Consider the following 19,867-nt stretch of genomic DNA (forward strand, 5'->3'; position numbering starts at 1 on the left):
AGTGGCAAGGAACGGCTGAGGCCCTGGCCTATGTTCATGGCTAGTGGTTCAGCTTCACATGAGGATGGAAGCACTCAGCCTCTCACTAGAAAAATGAAAAGACTCAAGCTGGCAAAAGCACCGCAAAGAACTGTGCGTTCTTCGAAATCCCAAATCCACAAGGAGAGTCCAATTGTGTCGGTTGCGATGCCTGACCTTCCCAACACTGGACGTGAAGAGCATGCGCCTTCCACCATTTGCACGCCCCCTGCAAGTGCTGGAAGGAGCACCCGCAGTCCAGTTCCTGATAGTCAGATTGAAGATGTCAGTGTTGAAGTACACCAGGATGAGGAGGATATGGGTGTTGCTGGCGCTGGGGAGGAAATTGACAAGGAGGATTCTGATGGTGAGGTGATTTGTTTAAGTCAGGCACCCGGGGAGACACCTGTTGTCCGTGGGAGGAATATGGCCGTTGACATGCCTGGTGAAAATACCCAAAAAATCAGCTCTTCGGTGTGGAAGTATTTCAACAGAAATGCGGACAACATTTGTCAAGCCGTGTGTTGCCTTTGTCAAGCTGTAATAAGTAGGGGTAAGGACGTTAACCACCTCGGAACATCCTCCCTTATACGTCACCTGCAGCGCATTCATAATAAGTCAGTGACAAGTTCAAAAACTTTGGGCGACAGCGGAAGCAGTCCACTGACCAGTAAATCCCTTCCTCTTGTAACCAAGCTCACGCAAACCACCCCACCAACTCCCTCAGTGTCAATTTCCTCCTTCCCCAGGAATGCCAATAGTCCTGCAGGCCATGTCACTGGCAATTCTGACGATTCCTCTCCTGCCTGGGATTCCTCCGATGCATCCTTGCGTGTAACGCCTACTGCTGCTGGCGCTGCTGTTGTTGCTGCTGGGAGTCGATGGTCATCCCAGAGGGGAAATCGTAAGACCACTTTTACTACTTCCACCAAGCAATTGACTGTCCAACAGTCCTTTGCGAGGAAGATGAAATATCACAGCAGTCATCCTGCTGCAAAGCGGATAACTGAGGCCTTGGCATCCTGGGTGGTGAGAAACGTGGTTCCGGTATCCATTATTACTGCAGAGCCAACTAGAGACTTGTTGGAGGTACTGTGTCCCCGGTACCAAATACCATCTAGGTTCCATTTCTCTAGGCAGGCGATACCGAAAATGTACACAGACCTCAGAAAAAGAGTCACCAGTGTCCTAAAAAATGCAGCTGTACCCAATGTCCACTTAACCACGGACATGTGGACAAGTGGAGCAGGGCAGGGTCAGGACTATATGACTGTGACAGCCCACTGGGTAGATGTATGGACTCCCGCCGCAAGAACAGCAGCGGCGGCACCAGTAGCAGCATCTCGCAAACGCCAACTCTTTCCTAGGCAGGCTACGCTTTGTATCACCGGTTTCCAGAATACGCACACAGCTGAAAACCTCTTACGGCAACTGAGGAAGATCATTGCGGAATGGCCTACCCCAACTGGACTCTCCTGTGGATTTGTGGCATCGGACAACGCCAGCAATATTGTGTGTGCATTAAATCTGGGCAAATTCCAGCACGTCCCATGTTTTGCACATACCTTGAATTTGGTGGTGCAGAATTTTTAAAAAAACGACAGGGGCGTGCAAGAGATGCTGTCGGTGGCCAGAAGAATTGCGGGACACTTTCGGCGTACAGGCACCACATACAGAAGACTGGAGCAACACCAAAAACGCCTGAACCTGCCCTGCCATCATCTGAAGCAAGAAGTGGTAACGAGGTGGAATTCAACCCTATATATGCTTCAGAGGTTGGAGGAGCAGCAAAAGGCCATTCAAGCCTATACAATTCAGCACGATATAGGAGGTGGAATGCACCTGTCTCAAGCGCAGTGGAGAATGATTTCAACGTTGTGCAAGGTTCTGCTGCCCTTTGAACTTGCCACACGTGAAGTCAGTTCAGACACTGCCAGCCTGAGTCAGGTCATTCCCCTCATCAGGCTTTTGCAGAAAAAGCTGGAGACATTGAAGGAGGAGCTAACACGGAGCGATTCCGCTAGGCATGTGGGACTTGTGGATGGAGCCCTTAATTCGCTTAACAAGGATTCACGGGTGGTCAATCTGTTGAAATCAGAGCACTACATTTTGGCCACCGTGCTCGATCCTAGATTTAAAACCTACCTTGGATCTCTCTTTCCGGCAGACACAAGTCTGCTGGGGTTCAAAGACCTGCTGGTGAGAAAATTGTCAAGTCAAGCGGAACGCGACCTGTCAACATCTCCTCCTTCACATTCTCCCGCAACTGGGGGTGCGAGGAAAAGGCTCAGAATTCCGAGCCCACCCGCTGGCGGTGATGCAGGGCAGTCTGGAGCGACTGCTGATGCTGACATCTGGTCCGGACTGAAGGACCTGTCAACGATTACGGACATGTCGTCTACTGTCACTGCATATGATTCTCTCCCCATTGAAAGAATGGTGGAGGATTATATGAGTGACCGCATCCAAGTAGGCACGTCACACAGTCCGTACTTATACTGGCAGGAAAAAGAGGCAATTTGGAGGCCCTTGCACAAACTGGCTTTATTCTACCTAAGTTGCCCTCCCACAAGTGTGTACTCCGAAAGAGTGTTTAGTGCCGCCGCTCACCTTGTCAGCAATCGGCGTACGAGGTTACTTCCAGAAAATGTGGAGAAGATGATGTTCATTAAAATGAATTATAATCAATTCCTCCGTGGAGACATTGACCAGCAGCAATTGCCTTCACAAAGTACACAGGGAGCTGAGATGGTGGATTCCAGTGGGGACGAATTGATAATCTGTGAGGAGGGGGATGTACACGGTGATATATCGGAGGATGATGATGAGGTGGACATCTTGCCTCTGCAGAGCCAGTTTGTGCAAGGAGAGATTAATTGCTTCTTTTTTGGTGGGGGTCCAAACCAACCCGTCATTTCAGTCACAGTCGTGTGGCAGACCCTGTCACTGAAATGATGGGTTGGTTAAAGTGTGCATGTCCTGTTTATACAACATAAGGGTGGGTGGGAGGGCCCAAGGACAATTCCATCTTGCACCTCTTTTTTCTTTAATTTTTCTTTGCGTCATGTGCTGTTTGGGGAGTGTTTTTTGGAAGGGCCATCCTGCGTGACACTGCAGTGCCACTCCTAGATGGGCCAGGTGTTTGTGTCGGCCACTAGGGTCGCTTATCTTACTCACACAGCTACCTCATTGCGCCTCTTTTTTTCTTTGCGTCATGTGCTGTTTGGGGAGTGTTTTTTGGAAGGGCCATCCTGCGTGACACTGCAGTGCCACTCCTAGATGGGCCAGGTGTTTGTGTCGGCCACTAGGGTCGCTTATCTTACTCACACAGCTACCTCATTGCGCCTCTTTTTTTCTTTGCGTCATGTGCTGTTTGGGGAGTGTTTTTTGGAAGGGCCATCCTGCGTGACACTGCAGTGCCACTCCTAGATGGGCCCGGTGTTTGTGTCGGCCACTAGGGTCGCTTATCTTACTCACACAGCTACCTCATTGCGCCTCTTTTTTTCTTTGCGTCATGTGCTGTTTGGGGAGTGTTTTTTGGAAGGGCCATCCTGCGTGACACTGCAGTGCCACTCCTAGATGGGCCCGGTGTTTGTGTCGGCCACTAGGGTCGCTTATCTTACTCACACAGCTACCTCATTGCGCCTCTTTTTTTCTTTGCGTCATGTGCTGTTTGGGGAGTGTTTTTTGGAAGGGCCATCCTGCGTGACACTGCAGTGCCCCTCCTAGATGGGCCAGGTGTTTGTGTCGGCCACTAGGGTCGCTTAGCTTACTCACACAGCTACCTCATTGCGCCTCTTTTTTTCTTTGCATCATGTGCTGTTTGGGGAGTGTTTTTTGGAAGGGCCATCCTGCGTGACACTGCAGTGCCACTCCTAGATGGGCCCGGTGTTTGTGTCGGCCACTAGGGTCGCTTATCTTACTCACACAGCTACCTCATTGCGCCTCTTTTTTTCTTTGCGTCATGTGCTGTTTGGGGAGTGTTTTTTGGAAGGGCCATCCTGCGTGACACTGCAGTGCCACTCCTAGATGGGCCCGGTGTTTGTGTCGGCCACTAGGGTCGCTTAGCTTAGTCATCCAGCGACCTCGGTGCAAATTTTAGGACTAAAAATTATATTGTGAGGTATTCAGAATAGACTGAAAATGAGTGGAAATTATGGTTTTTGAGGTTAATAATACTTTGGGAACAAAATGACCCCCAAATTCTATGATTTAAGCTGTTTTTTAGTGTTTTTTGAAAAAAACACCCGAATCCAAAACACACCCGAATCCGACAAAAAAAAATTCGGTGAGGTTTTGCCAAAACGCGGTCGAACCCAAAACACGGCCGCGGAACCGAACCCAAAACCAAAACACAAAACCCGAAAAATTTCAAGTGCAAATTTCAATCTCTATTGTGGATATCATCAAACAATAACTCACCAGATTATTGTAAATCTGTGCACTATTGTTCAATTGATGTATAAGATCTCAAATAAGAATTCCTATCCATTTATTTCACTGATGCTTTTATGTAATATTACAGTATTTACTGTTAAATGTTATGAATAAATACTTTTATTTGTGATAATTGTGGTGGTTCAGCTCCAATGAGAAATCTTTGTTTCTTTTCTATATGTACACTGCTCAAAAAAATAAAGGGAACACTTAAACAACACAATGTAACTCCAAGTCAATCACACTTCTGTGAAATCAAACTGTCCACTTAGGAAGCAACACTGATTGACAATCAATTTCACATGCTGTTGTGCAAATGTAATAGACAACAGGTGGAAATTATAGGCAATTAGCAAGACACCCCCAATAAAGGAGTTGTTCTGCAGGTGGTGACCACAGACCAAATCTCAGCCCCTATGCTTTCTGGCTGATGTTTTGGTCACTTTTGAAAGCTGGCGGTGCTTTCACTCTAGTGGTAGCATGAGACGGAGTCTACAACCCACACAAGTGGCTCAGGTAGTGCAGCTCATCCAGGATGGCATATCAATGCGAGCTGTGGCCAGAAGGGGAAAGGGGAGACATGATAGAAACTTTCAAATATACCAAAGGTTTTAACAAAGTTCAGGAGGGAAACATTTTTCAAAGGAAGAGAAGTATTAGAACTCGAGGACATACACTGAAACTGGAGGGAGGCAGGTTCAGGGGAAATTTAAGGAAAAATTATTTCACAGAAAGGGTAGTGGATAAGTGGAATAGCCTCCCATCAGAGGTGGTAGAGGCTAAGACTGTAGAGCAATTTAAACATGCTTGGGATAGGCATATGAATATCCTTACAAAGAATTAAGGTTCAAAAAGGGTTGCGATTACCTAAAGGATAAAAAAAATGGGCAGACTAGATGGGCCAAGTGGTTCTTATCTGCCGTCAAATTCTATGTTTCTATGTTTCTTTGTGTCTGTCAGCGTAGTGTCCAGAGCATGGAGGCGCTACCAGGAGACAGGCCAGTACATCAGGAGATGTGGAGGAGGCCGTAGGAGGGCAACAACCCAGCAGCAGGACAGCTACCTCTGCCTTTGTGCAAGGAGGAACAGGAGGAGCACTGCCAGAGCCCTGCAAAATGACCTCACGCAAGCCACAAATGTGCATGTGTCTACTCAAACGATCAGAAACAGACTCCATGAGGGTGGTGTGAGGGCCCGACGTCCACAGGTGGGGGTTGTGCGTACAGCCCAACACCGTGCAGGACATTTGGCATTTGCCAGAGAACACCAAGATTGGCAAATTCGCCACTGGCGCCCTGTGCTCTTCACAGATGAAAGCAGGTTCTCACTGAGCACATGTGACAGACGTGACAGAGTCTGGAGACCCCAAGGAGAACGTTCTGCTGCCTGCAACATCCTCCTGCATGACCGGTTTGGCAGTGGGTCAGTAATGGTGTGGGGTGGCATTTCTTTGAGTCATCAGAGGTAGCCTGACTGCCATTAGGTACCGAGATGAGATTCTCAGACCCCTTGTGAGACCATATGCTGGTGCGGTTGGCCCTGGGTTCCTCCTGATGCAAGACAATGCTAGACCTCATGTGGCTGGAGTGTGTCAGCAGTTCCTGCAAGACGAAGGCATTGATGCTATTGGACTGGCCCGCCCGTTCCCCAGACCTGAATCCAATTGAGCACATTTGGGACATCATGTCTCGCTCCATCCACCAACAGACTGTCCAGGAGTTGGCGGATGCTTTAGTCCAGGTCTGGGAGGAGATCCCTCAAGAGACCATCCGCCACCTCATCATGAGCATGCCCAGGCGTTGTTGGGAGGTCATACAGGCACGTGGAGGCCACACACACTACTGAGCCTCATTTTGACTTGTTTTAAGGACATTACATCAAAGTTGGAACAGCCTGTAGTGTGTTTTTCCACTTTAATTTTGAGTGTGGCTCCAAATCCAGACCTCCATGGGTTAAAAAATTTGATTTCCATTGATCATTTTTGTGTGATTTTGTTGTCAGCACATTCAACTATGTAAAGAACAAAGTATTTAATAAGAATATTTCATTCATTCAGATCTAGGATGTGTTATTTTAGTGTTCCCTTTATTTTTTTGAGCAGTGTATATATATATATATATATATATATATATGTAGAAAAACACCCCCCCTGGAAATCCTGCGTTTGCCACTGAACTTCTGAAACTGTAATGTCAGCTAATCAGATAAACTAGCCACAGTGTATCTGGTCTAAAATCCTAGGTTTGTCCAGATCACAAGGAGCAGGACCGTGGAATTGCAAAGGGCTCCCTTCAGCACTAATACTGGACCCTGGTCCAGATGTGGATTATTCGATCTACACTAAAAAGGTCTACAGTCAATAGGTCGACCACTAATGGTCGACATGCATTCAGGTCCACAAGATCAAAAGGTTGACAGGGTCAAAAGGTCGACAGGGAATAGGTAGACAGTTGAAAAGGTTGTCAGGATCAAAAGGTCAACACAAAAATGGTAGACACTTTTTTTTTTTTTTGGTGTTTTGTCACTTTTCTGCCACAAACAAGCCCCATTAGTGTACCGCTTCGCTTGCCATGCGTCAGGCAAGGTGCCTTACTCTGCTACTACTGCCCTCAGCACAGGTTATTATTCCCAATCGTAGTCCATGTGGATGGTAAAGTATGAAAAAGTTGAATTTAAAAATAAATAAATCAAAAAAATAAGAATTTACTTACCGATAATTCTATTTCTCATAGTCCGTAGTGGATGCTGGGGACTCCGTAAGGACCATGGGGAATAGCAGGAGACTGGGCACATCTAAAGAAAGCTTTAGGACTATCTAGTGTGCACTGGCTCCTCCCCCTATGACCCTCCTCCAAGCCTCAGGTAGGACACTGTGCCCGGACGAGCGTACACAATAAGGAAGGATTTTGAATCCCGGGTAAGACTCATACCAGCCACACCAATCACACCGTATAACCTGTGATCTGAACCCAGTTAACAGCATGATAACAGAGGAGCCTCTGAAAGATGGCTCACAACAATAATAACCCGATTTTTGTAACAATAACTATGTACAAGTATTGCAGACAATCCGCACTTGGGATGGGCGCCCAGCATCCACTACGGACTATGAGAAATAGAATTATCGGTAAGTAAATTCTTATTTTCTCTAACGTCCTAAGTGGATGCTGGGGACTCCGTAAGGACCATGGGGATTATATCAAAGCTCCCAAACGGGCGGGAGAGTGCGGATGACTCTGCAGCACCAAATGAGAGAACTCCAGGTCCTCCTCAGCCAGGATATCAATTTTGTAGAATTTTACAAACGTATTTGCTCCTGACCAAGTAGCTGCTCGGCAAAGTTGTAAAGCCGAGACCCCTCGGGCAGCCGCCCAAGATGAGCCCACCTTCCTTGTGGAGTGGGCATTTACAGATTTTTGGCTGTGGCAGGCCTGCCACAGAATGTGCAAGCTGAATTGTACTACAAATCCAACGAGCAATAGTCTGCTTAGAAGCAGGAGCACCCAGCTTGTTGGGTGCATACAGGATAAACAGCGAGTCAGATTTCCTGACTCCAGCCCTCCTGGAAACATATATTTTCAGGGCCCTGACAACGTCTAGCAACTTGGAGTCCTCCAAGTCCCTAGTAGCCGCAGGCACCACAAATAGGTTGGTTCAGGTGAAACGCTGAAACCACCTTAGGGAGAAACTGAGGACGAGTCCTCAATTCCGCCCTGTCCGAATGGAACATCAGATAAGGGCTTTTTCTGACACGCGCCTGGCCCAGGCCAGGGCCAACAGCATGACCACTTTCCATGTGAGATATTTTAACTCCACAGATTTAGGTGGTTCAAACCAATGTGACTTTTGGAAACCAAAACTACATTGAGATCCCAAGGTGCCACTGGAGGCACAAAAGGAGGCTGTATATGCAGTACCCCTTTTACAAACGTCTGAACTTCAGGGACTGAAGCTAGTTCTTTTTTGGAAGAAAATTGACAGGGCCGAAATTTGAACCTTAATGGACCCCAATTTCAGGCCCATAGACACTCCTGTTTGCAGGAAATGTAGGAATCGACCCAGTTGAATTTCCACCGTCGGGCCTTACTGGCCTCGCACCACGCAACATATTTTCGCCAATTGCGGTGATAATGTTTTTGCGGTTACATCCTTCCTGGCTTTGATCAGGATAGGGATGACTTCATCCGGAATGTCTTTTTTCCTTCAGGATCCGGCGTTCAACCGCCATGCCGTCAAACGCAGCCACGGTAAGTCTTGGAACAGACAGGGTCCTTGCTGGAGCAGGTCCCTTCTTAGAGGTAGAGGCCACGGATCCTCCGTGAGCATCTCTTGAAGTTCCGGTTACCAAATCCTTCTTGGCCAATCCGGAGCCACGAATATAGTGCTTACTCCTCTCCATCTTATCAATCTCAGTACCTTGGGTATGAGAGGCAGAGGAGGGAACACATACCCTGACTGGTACACCCACGGTGTTACCAGAGCGTCTACAGCTATTGCCTGAGGGTCCCTGGACCTGGCGCAATACCTGTCGAGTTTTTCCCAACGGTTTATAATCATGTGGAAGACTTCTGGGTGAAGTCCCCACTCTCCCGGGTGGAGGTCGTGCTGAGGAAGTCTGCTTCCCAGTTGTCCACTCCCGGCATGAATACTGCTGACAGTGCTATCACATGATTTTCCGCCCAGCGAAGAATCCTTGCAGCTTCTGCCATTGCCCTCCTGCTTCTTGTGCCACCCTGTCTGTTTACGTGGGTGACTGCCGTGATGTTGTCCGACTGGATCAACACCGGCTGACCTTGAAGCAGAGGTCTTGCTAAGCTTAGAGCATTGTAAATGTCCCTTAGCTTCAGTATATTTATGTGAAGTGATGTCTCCAGGCTTGACCATAAGTCCTGGATATTCCTTCCCTGTGTGACTGCTCCCCAGCCTCGCAGGCTGGCATCCGTGGTTACCAGGACCCAGTCCTGAATGCCGAATCTGCGGCTCTCTAGAAGATGAGTACTCTGCAACCACCACAGGAGGGACACCCTTGTCCTTGGTGACAGGGTTATCCGCTGATGCATCTGAAGATGCGACCCGGACCATTTGTCCAGCAGGTCCCACTGGAAAGTTCTTGCGTGGAATCTGCCGAATGGGATTGCTTCGTAGGAAGCCACCATTTTACCCAGAACCCTTGTGCATTGATGCACTGAGACTTGGCTCGGTTTTAGGAGGTTCCTGACTAGCTCGGATAACTCCCTGGCTTTCTCCTCCGGGAGAAACACCTTTTTTCTGGACTGTGTCCAGGATCATCCCTAGGAACAGAAGACAAGTCGTCGGAACCAGCTGCGATTTTGGAATATTGAGAATCCAACCGTGCTGCAGCAACACTACCTGAGATAGTGCTACACCGACCTCCAACTGTTCCCTGGATCTTACCCTTATCAGGGAATCGTCCAAGTAAGGGATAACTAAAATTCCCTTCCTTTGAAGGAATATCATCATTTCGGCCATTACCTTGGTAAAGACCCGGGGTGCCGTGGACCATCCATACGGCAGCGTCTGAACTGATAGTGACAGTTCTGTACCATAAACCTGAGGTACCCTTGGTGAGAAGGGTAAATTTTGACATGAAGGTAAGCATCCTTGATGTCCCGAGACATCATGTAGTCCCCTTCTTCCAGGTTCGCAATCACTGCTCTGAGTGACTCAATCTTGAATTTGAACCTCTGTATGTAAGTGTTCAAAGATTTTAGATTTAGAATCGGTCTCACCGAGCCGTCCGGCTTCGGTACCACAACAGTGTGGAATAATACCCCGTTCCCTGTTGCAGGAGGGGTATCTTGATTATCACCTGCTGGGAATACAGCTTGTGAATGGCTTCCAAAACTGTCTCCCTGTCAGAAGGAGACATCGGTAAAGCCGACTTTAGGAAACGGCGAGGGGGAGACGTCTCGAATTCTAATTTGTACCCCTGAGATATCACCTGAAGGATCCAGGGGTCTACTTGCGAGTGAGCCCACTGCGCGCTGAAATTCATTGAGACGGGCCCCCCACCGTGCCTGATTCTGCTTGTAAAGCCCAAGCGTATACTGAGGGCTTGGCAGAGGCGGGAGAGGGTTTCTGTTCCTGGGAACTGGCTGATTTCTGCAGCCTTTTTCCTCTCCCTCTGTCACGGGGCAGAAATGAGGAACCTTTTGCCCGCTTATCCACGAAAAGACTGCGCCTGATAATACGGCGTCTTCTCATGTTGAGAGGCGACCTGGGGTACAAACGTGGATTTCACAGCTGTTGCCGTGGCCACCAGGTCTGAAAGACCGACCCCAAATAACTCCTCCCCTTAATAAGGCAATACTTCCAAATGCCGTTTGGAATACGCATCACCTGACCACTGACGTGTCCATAACCCTCTACTGGTAGAAATGGACAACGCACTTAGACTTGATGCCAGTCGGCAAATATTCCGCTGTGCATCACGCATATATAGAAATGCATCTTTCAAATGCTCTATAGGCAAAAATATACTGTCCCTATCTAGGGTATCAATATTTTCGGTCAGGGAATCCGACCACGCCAACCCAGCACTGCACATCCAGGCTGAGGCGATTGCTGGTCGCAGTATAACACCAGTATGTGTGTAAATACATTTTAGGATACCCTCCTGCTTTCTATCAGCAGGATCCTTAAGGGCGGCCATCTCAGGAGAGGATAGAGCCCTTACAAGCGTGTGAGCGCTTTATCCACCCTAGGGGGTGTTTCCCAACGCACCCTAACCTCTGGCGGGAAAGGATATAATGCCAATAACATTTTAGAAATTTTCAGTTGTTATCGGGGGAAACCCATGCATCATCACACACCTCATTTAATTTCTCAGATTCAGGAAAACTACAGGTAGTTTTTCCTCACCGAACATAATACCCCTTTTTGGTGGTACTCGTATTATCAGAAATGTGTAAAACATTTTTCATTGCCTCAATCATGTAACGTGTGGCCCTACTGGAAGTCACATTTGTCTCTTCACCGTCGACACTGGAGTCAGTATCCGTGTCGGCGTCTATATCTGCCATCTGAGGTAACGGGCGCTTTAGAGCCCCTGACGGCCTATGAGACGTCTGGACAGGCACAAGCTGAGTAGCCGGTTGTCTCATGTCAACCACTGTCTTTTATACAGAGCTGACACTGTCACGTAATTCCTTCCAACAGTTCATCCACTCAGGTGTCGACCCCCTAGGGGGTGACATCACTATTACAGGCAATCTGCTCCGTCTCCACATCATTTTTCTCCTCATACATGTCGACACAAAAGTACCGACATACAGCACACACACAGGGAATGCTCTGATAGAGGACAGGACCCCACTAGCCCTTTGGGGAGACAGAGGGAGAGTTTGCCAGCACACACCAGAGCGCTATATATATACAGGGATAACCTTATATAAGTGTTTTTCCCCTTATAGCTGCTGTATAGTTAGTACTGCGCCTAATTTGTGCCCCCCTCTCTTTTTTTTAACCCTTTCTGTAGTGTAGTGACTGCAGGGGAGAGCCAGGGAGCTTCCCTCCAACGGAGCTGTGAGGGAAAATGGCGCCAGTGTGCTGAGGAGATAGGCTCCGCCCCCTTATCGACGGCCTTATCTCCCGTTTTTTTATGTATTTTGGCAGGGGTTAAATGCATCCATATAGCCCAGGAGCTATATGTGATGCATTTTTTGCCATCCAAGGTGTTTATTATTGCGTCTCAGGGCGCCCCCCCCAGCGCCCTGCACCCTCAGTGACCGGAGTGTGAAGTGTGCTGAGAGCAATGGCGCACAGCTGCAGTGCTGTGCGCTACCTTGTTGAAGACAGGACGTCTTCTGCCGCCGATTTTCCGGACCTCTTCTGCCTTCTGGCTCTGTAAGGGGGCCGGCGGCGCGGCTCTGGGACCCATCCAAGCTGGGCCTGTGATCGTCCCTCTGGAGCTAATGTCCAGTAGCCTAAGAAGCCCAATCCACTCTGCACGCAGGTGAGTTCGCTTCTTCTCCCCTTAGTCCCTCGATGCAGTGAGCCTGTTGCCAGCAGGTCTCACTGAAAATAAAAAACCTAAACTAAAACTTTCACTAAGAAGCTCAGGAGAGCCCCTAGTGTGCACCCTTCTCGTTCGGGCACAGAGATCTAACTGAGGCTTGGAGGAGGGTCATAGGGGGAGGAGCCAGTGCACACCAGATAGTCCTAAAGCTTTCTTTAGATGTGCCCAGTCTCCTGCGGAGCCGCTATTCCCCATGGTCCTTACGGAGTCCCCAGCATCCACTTAGGACGTTAGAGAAATAAGAATTTACTCACCGGTAATTCTATTTCTCGTAGTCCGTAGTGGATGCTGGGAACTCCGATAGGACCATGGGGAATAGCGGGCTCCGAAGGAGGCTGGGCACTCTAGAAAGATTTAGGACTACCTGGTGTGCACTGGCTCCTCCCACTATGACCCTCCTCCAAGCCTCAGTTAGGACACTGTGCCCGGACGAGCGTACACAATAAGGAAGGATTTTGAATCCCGGGTAAGACTCATACCAGCCACACCAATCACACCGTACAACTCGTGATATGAATCCCAGTTAACAGTATGAAACAACTGAGCCTCTCAACAGATGGCTCAAAAATAACCCGATGTAGTTAACAATAACTATGTACAAGTTTTGCAGATAAACCGCACTTGGGATGGGCGCCCAGCATCCACTACGGACTACGAGAAATAGAATTACCGGTGAGTAAATTCTTATTTTCTCTAACGTCCTAGTGGATGCTGGGAACTCCGAAAGGACCATGGGGATTATACCAAAGCTCCCAAACGGGCGGGAGAGTGCGGATGACTCTGCAGCACCGAATGATAGGAACTCCAGGTCCTCCTCAGCCAGGGTATCAAATTTGTAGAATTTTGCAAACGTGTTTGCCCCTGACCAAGTAGCTGCTCGGCAAAGTTGTAAAGCCGAGACCCCTCGGGCAGCCGCCCAAGATGAGCCCACCTTCCTAGTGGAATGGGCATTTACAGATTTTGGCTGTGGCAGGCCTGCCACAGAAAGAGCAAGCTGAATTGTACTACAAATCCAGCGAGCAATAGTCTGCTTAGAAGCAGGAGCACCCAGCTTGTTGGGTGCATACAGGATAAACAGCGAGTCAGATTTTCTGACTCCAGCCGTCCTGGAAACATATATTTTCAGGGCCCTGACAACGTCTAGCAACTTGGAGTCCTCCAAGTCCCTAGTAGCCGCAGGCACCACAATAGGCTGGTTCAGGTGAAACGCTGACACCACCTTTGGGAGAAATTGGGGACGAGTCCTCAATTCTGCCCTATCCATATGGAAAATCAGATAAGGGCTTTTACATGATAAAGCCGCCAATTCTGACACACGCCTGGCTGAAGCCAAAGCCAATAACATGACCACTTTCCACGTGAGATATTTCAGATCCACGGTTTTTAGTGGCTCAAACCAATGTGATTTTAAGAAACTCAACATCACGTTGAGATCCCAAGGTGCCACAGGAGGCACAAATGGGGGCTGAATATGCAGCACTCCTTTCACAAATGTCTGAACTTCAGGTACTGAAGCTAGTTCTTTTTGAAAGAAAATCGACAGAGCCGAGATCTGTACTTTAATGGAGCCTAGTTTTAGGCCCATATTAACTCCTGCTTGCAGGAAATGCAGAAATCGACCTAGTTGAAATTCCTCTGTTGGGGCCTTTTCGGCCTCACACCATGCAACATACTTCCGCCATATGCGGTGATAATGATTTGCTGTAACCTCTTTTCTAGCTTTAATAAGCGTAGGAATGACTTCCTCCGGAATGCCCTTTTCCTTCAGGATCCGGCGTTCAACCGCCATGCCGTCAAACGCAGCCGCGGTAAGTCTTGGAACAGACAGGGCCCCTGCTGTAGCAGGTCTTGTCTGAGCGGCAGAGACCACGGGTCCTCTGAGATCATCTCTTGAAGTTCCGGGTACCACGCTCTTCTTGGCCAATCCGGAACCACGAGAATTGTGTTTACACCTCGCTTTCTTACCTTTGGTATGAGAGGTAGAGGAGGGAACACATAAACTGACTGGTACACCCACGGTGTCACTAGAGCGTCCACAGCTATCGCCTGAGGGTCTCTTGACCTGGCGCAATACCGCTCTAGTTTTTTGTTTAGGCGGGACGCCATCATGTCCACCTGTGGACGACCCCACTGATTTACAAACATTTGGAAGACTTCTGGATGAAGTCCCCACTCTCCCGGGTGGAGGTCGTGCCTGCTGAGAAAGTCTGCTTCCCAGTTGTCCACTCCCGGGATGAACACTGCTGACAGTGCTAGTACATGATTTTCCGCCCATCGGAGAATCCTTGTGGCTTCTGCCATTGCCATCCTGCTTCTTGTGCCGCCCTGTCGATTCACATGGGCGACTGCCGTGATGTTGTCTGACTGGATCAGCACCGGCAGGTGTAGGAGCAGGGATTTTGCTTGACTTAGGGCATTGTAAATGGCCCTTAGTTCCAGAATATTTATGTGAAGGGAAGTCTCCTGACTTGACCATAGTCCTTGGAAGTTTCTTCCCTTTGTGACTGCCCCCCAGCCTCGTAGGCTGGCATCCGTGGTCACCAGGACCCAGTCCTGTATGCCGAATCTGCGGCCCTCCAAAAGATGAGCACTCTGCAGCCACCACAGAAGAGACACCCTGGTTCTTGGGGACAGGGTTATCAGGCGATGCATCTGAAGATGCGATCCGGACCACTTGTCCAACAGGTCCCACTGAAAAATCCTGGCATGGAACCTGCCAAATGGAATTGCTTCGTAAGAAGCTACCATCTTTCCCAGGACCCGCGTGCAGTGATGCACCGATACCTGTTTTGGTTTTAGGAGGTCTCTGACTAGAGAAGACAACTCCCTGGCTTTCTCCTCCGGGAGAAACACTTTTTTCTGGACTGTGTCCAGAATCATTCCCAGGAACATTAGACGTGTCGTCGGGACCAGCTGTGACTTTGGGATATTCAGAATCCAGCCGTGCTGGCGCAGCACTTCCTGAGATAGTGCTACTCCCACTAACAACTGTTCCTTGGATCGTGCCTTTATTAGGAGATCGTCCAAGTATGGGATAATGAAAACTCCCTTTTTTCGAAGGAGTATCATCATTTCCGCCATAACCTTGGTAAATACCCTCGGTGTCGTGGAGAGTCCAAACGGCAGCGTCTGGAATTGGTAATGGCAATCCTGTACCACAAATCTGAGGTACTCCTGGTGAGGATGGTAAATGGGGACATGCAGGTAAGCATCCTTGATGTCCAGGGATACCATGTAATCCCCCTCCTCCAGGCTTGCAATAACCGCCCTGAGCGATTCCATCTTGAACTTGAATTTTTTTATGTATATGTTCAAGGATTTCAAATTTAAAATGGGTCTCACCGAACCGTCCGGTTTCGGCACCACAAATAGTGTGGAATAGTAACCCCGGCCTTGTTGAAGTAGGGGTACCTTGATTATCACCTGCTGGGAATACAGCTTGTGAATCGCTGCTAGCACCGCCTCCCTGTCTGAGGGAGCAATCGGCAAGGCAGATTTTAGGAACCGGTGGGGTGGAGCCGCCTCGAATTCTAGCTTGTACCCCTGAGATACTATTTGAAGGATCAAGGGATCCACCTGTGAGCGAGCCCACTGATCGCTGAAATTCATGAGGCGGGCCCCCACTCCATAAGCATCTCCTAGCAGAGATGGACAATGCACTTATTTTAGATGCCAGCCGGCAGACTTCCCTCTGTGCATCTCTCATATATAAGACTGAGTCTTTGATATGGTCAATTGTTAGCAGAATCGTGTCTGTCTAGTGTGTCAATATTTTCTGACAGTTTATCCGACCACGCAGCGGCAGCACTGCACATCCATGCTGACGCAATAGCTGGTCTAAGTATAATGCTTGAGTGTGTATATACAGACTTCAGGATCGCCTCCTGCTTTCTATCAGCAGGTTCCTTAAGGGTGGCCGTATCCTGAGACGGTAGTGCCACCTTTTTAGACAAACGTGTGAGCGCTTTATCCACTCTAGGAGGTGTTTCCCAACGTAACCTATCCTCTGGCGGGAAAGGGAACGCCATTAGTACCTTCTTAGGAATTACCAATTTCTTATCAGGGGAAGCCCACGCTTCTTCACACACTTCATTTAATTCATCTGACGGGGGAAAAACTACAGGTAGTTTTTTCTCCCCAAACATAATACCCTTTTTTGTGGTACCTGGATGTAAATCAGAGATATTTAACACCTCTTTCATTGCCTCAATCATGCAGTGAATGGCCTTAATGGGCATTAAATTTGACTCCTCGTCGTCGACACTGGTGTCAGTATCCGTGTCGACATCTACTTGTGCCATCTGAGATAGCGGGCGTTTCAGAGCCCCTGAAGACTTTTGAGACACCTGGACAGGCACGAGCTGAGAACTCGGCTGTCCCGCAGTCGGCATGTCGTCAAATTTCTTATGTAATGAGTCTATACGTGCACTCATTTCCTTCCATAAGCACATCCACTCAGGTGTCTGCCCCCCAGGGGGTGACATCCCTTCTAAAGGCATCTGCTCCGCCTCCACCTCATTATCCTCATCAAACATGTCGACACAGCCGTACCGACACACTCCACACACACAGGGAATGCTCAATATAGAGGACAGGACCCACAAAAGCCCTTTGGGGGGACAGAGTGAGAGTATGCCAGCACACACCAGAGCGCTATATAAGGCAGGGACTAACTGAGTTATGTCCCTTATAGCTGCTTTTTAATATAAACTATATACTGCGCCAAATTAAATGCCCCCCCTCTCTCTTTTTTACCCTTTTCTGTAGAGTAGTCTGCAGGGGAGAGCCAGGGAGCTTCCTTCCAGCGGAACTGTGAGGGAAAAATGGCGCCCAGTGTGCTGAGGGAGATAGCTCCGCCCCTTTTCCGCGGCCTATTCTCACGCTTTTTTATGGAATCTGGCAGGGGTATTTACCTCATATATAGCCCCTGGGGCTATATATTGAGGTATTTTTGCCAGCCAAGGTGTTTTTATTGCTGCCTCAGGGCGCCCCCCCCCAGCGCCCTGCACCCTCAGTGACCGGAGTGTGAAGTGTGAGAGGAGCAATGGCGCACAGCTGCAGTGCTGTGCGCTACCTTGGTGAAGACTGATGTCTTCATGCCGCCGATTTTCCGGACCATCTTCTTGCTTCTGGCTCTGTAAGGGGGACGGCGGCGCGGCTCCGGGACCGAACATCAAGGCTGGGCCTGCGGTTGATCCCTCTGGAGCTAATGGTGTCCAGTAGCCTAAGAAGCCCAATCCGGCTGCAAGCAGGCGAGTTCGCTTCTTCTCCCCTTAGTCCCTCGCTGCAGTGAGCCTGTTGCCAGCAGGTCTCACTGAAAATAATAAACCTAAGACTATCTTTCTTCTAAGTGCTCAGGAGAGCCCCTAGTGTGCATCCAACCTCGGCCGGGCACAAAATCTAACTGAGGCTTGGAGGAGGGTCATAGTGGGAGGAGCCAGTGCACACCAGGTAGTCCTAAATCTTTCTAGAGTGCCCAGCCTCCTTCGGAGCCCGCTATTCCCCATGGTCCTTTCGGAGTTCCCAGCATCCACTAGGATGTTAGAGAAACATGCATCAACCTTTTGAACTGTCGACCTTTCAAACCTGCCAGTTTTTTACATGTTGAGCTTTTGACCCTGTCAAACTAATGCATGTCTGCATTACTGGTAGACCTATTGGGGGTAATTCAGACCTGATCGCTTTCTAGTGTTTTTTGCAGCGCTGCGATCAGGTCAGAACTGCGCATGCATATGCACCACAATGCGCAGGCACGTTGCACGTGTACAAAGCGGTTCGTTGCTCTGCGATGGGTTTGTGCGAAGAATACATTCACACCGGCGATCGCAAGGTGATTGACAAGAAGAGGGCATTTGTGGGTTTCAACTGATCATTTTCTGGGAGTGGTTGGAAAAACGCAGGCGTGTCCAAGCGTTAACAGGGAGGGTTCCTGATGTCAATTCCGGTCCCAACAGGCTAATGTGTTCGCAGTGGCTGAATAAGTCCTGAGCTACTCAGAAACTGCACAAGATCTTTTTGTACCACTCGGCTGTACATACGATCACACACTTGCACAGCTAAAATACATTCCCTGGTGGGTGGCGACTATGCGAACGCAGGACTGCAAAAAACAGCTAGCGAGCGATCAGGTCTGAATTAGCCCCATTGACTGTAGATCTTTTTAGTGTAGATCTATAGACCGGATACCCCCTGGTCTACGGCTAGTGTATCTGATCAAAGGGTGTATTCTTCATACATCTGTTTGTTTTGGTATGAAATTAATATGTATTAAAATAAAAAAATTATCTCACCCATTTGTATGAAAGTAAAATCCACGGTGCAAAGTACTAAGAGGTCTATTTATCACCATCCGCATCTGATGATGAGGATGACAGGTAATAAACTCGAAGAAGGAAAGACGTATAGTCTATAGGGCTATGCACAGGCTTAATCAGTGTAGATGGTAATTAAAGAGAAAGTTTATTAATAAAAAAACAGTCTTTGAAATTATATCGGAAAGACAAAGTGCCATTACCTATATGTAGCTAAGCTGGAGGTGCACCTGTAAGCGTTTTACAGTATCTAAATGAAAGAGGGAGGAAGATGACCACAAGACGGTCATCTGCCAAAGAAAGCTTACTTTGTGGTGCACTCTTTTATTGAATTTAAATATGTAATGGTTATTTAATTAAAACTTAACATTTAATGAATCTTTTTATAATATTGTGATCAAAGTCAGACATAGACAACATGGATTGGTCAATAATGACCTATGTTATTATTGACCAATCCATGTTGTCTATGTCTGACTTTGATCACAATATTATAAAAAGATTCATTAAATGTTAAGTTTTAATTAAATAACCATTACATATTTAAATTCAATAAAAGAGTGCACCACAAAGTAAGCTTTCTTTGGCAGATGACCGTCTTGTGGTCATCTTCCTCCCTCTTTCATTTAGGTAATAAACTCGACCAAACTCGCACTGCGATAATTGATTACATTGCATGGATGTATCAATTATCGCATGCAGGGACAGAGCTTTTCATAAAAATACCCAGATGTCCTGCTGCACATGCACCATCGCCCGTCGATACCCCCGCCTCCTGGTTCCCCGCCTTTCGCTACTACCCCCGCGATGCAAACTCTCCCACCCCTATCAGTCCAGGAGACTGCCGGGCACCAGGTCCTTTTTCTGCGCTGGACCCCCGGTGCTGTAAAGTGCACTGCCGCTTTGCAGTGTCACTTTACTGCACTGGGGTCACAGCGCAGCATATGGAGGTCCCAGCGCCCTGCAGTACTCACCGGAGCACTGGTCCCAGGCTCCCTGTACTGGTAATTATTGGGGGTTTTTTACTTTTATTTTTCTATTTTTTACTGTGATCAGCTTGTGT

General features: G+C 48.4%; 1 protein-coding gene across 3 annotated transcripts in view; it reads right to left on the reverse strand.

The window, feature by feature from the left end:
- Positions 1-19,867, reverse strand: part of NALCN (sodium leak channel, non-selective) — a 1,296,054-nt gene that overhangs the window by 176,286 nt on the left and 1,099,901 nt on the right. The gene's annotated exons all lie outside the window — the stretch shown is intronic.

The sequence above is a fragment of the Pseudophryne corroboree genome, chromosome 2, assembly GCF_028390025.1.
Source record: "Pseudophryne corroboree isolate aPseCor3 chromosome 2, aPseCor3.hap2, whole genome shotgun sequence".
Taxonomy (NCBI): domain Eukaryota; kingdom Metazoa; phylum Chordata; class Amphibia; order Anura; family Myobatrachidae; genus Pseudophryne; species Pseudophryne corroboree.